The 507-nt window shown below is 36.9% G+C and overlaps 1 long non-coding RNA gene across 1 annotated transcript in view; it reads left to right on the top strand.

Annotated features, from left to right (window-relative positions):
* Positions 1–367: 367 nt before the first annotated feature.
* LOC129925027 (uncharacterized) overlaps positions 368–507 on the top strand; it is a 3,898-nt gene continuing 3,758 nt past the window's right edge. Inside the window, exon 1 of the long non-coding RNA XR_008776884.1 lies at positions 368–507. This exon is cut by the window's right edge and continues 131 nt beyond it. This is a non-coding gene — a long non-coding RNA (uncharacterized LOC129925027).

The following is a 507-nucleotide window of genomic DNA, read 5'->3' as shown; positions in this document are numbered from 1 at the left end:
AGGCCTTTTACGTGCACATGAAACCAAAAATAAAACAAGATTTCATAATATTTATATTGGTTAAATTAACTATTTATTTATCATGTTGAAATGCATAGTGTATAGAGTAAGTCGTACTGACTGTTAAATAATCGTTCTAATAATGTTTTAGTGACGATTTTAGTCAATGAAAACATATGGCTCATTTGGGCTGTGATGTTCATGTATGTATTTTCTATCCAAATCTTCCTCTAGAAATACTACTTCTTTTTATACTGGCAAGCTTATACCAAAATGGTGACCTAAGAAAATGGCATGAAATTGAGCAGAGTATATGCCGTTACTCTATTAGCAATCTTCCTTGGCGTAATGTTGGGTCAAATGAGGCAGCGACGGTTTGAAGGCATCTACTGCATTCAATCTTCGACGTTTACTGTCCCATACCAAAACAATGAAATGGTCATAACAGCGCCTCTCCACGCCCATGATTGTGCCCCACTTGTCGGTGCGTAGGCGGCTATGATATTC

Source organism: Biomphalaria glabrata, chromosome 3, assembly GCF_947242115.1.
Source record: "Biomphalaria glabrata chromosome 3, xgBioGlab47.1, whole genome shotgun sequence".
NCBI lineage: Eukaryota > Metazoa > Mollusca > Gastropoda > Planorbidae > Biomphalaria > Biomphalaria glabrata.
Note: the sequence above shows the minus strand (reverse complement) of the source record. Positions and strands in the feature narration are given on the sequence as shown.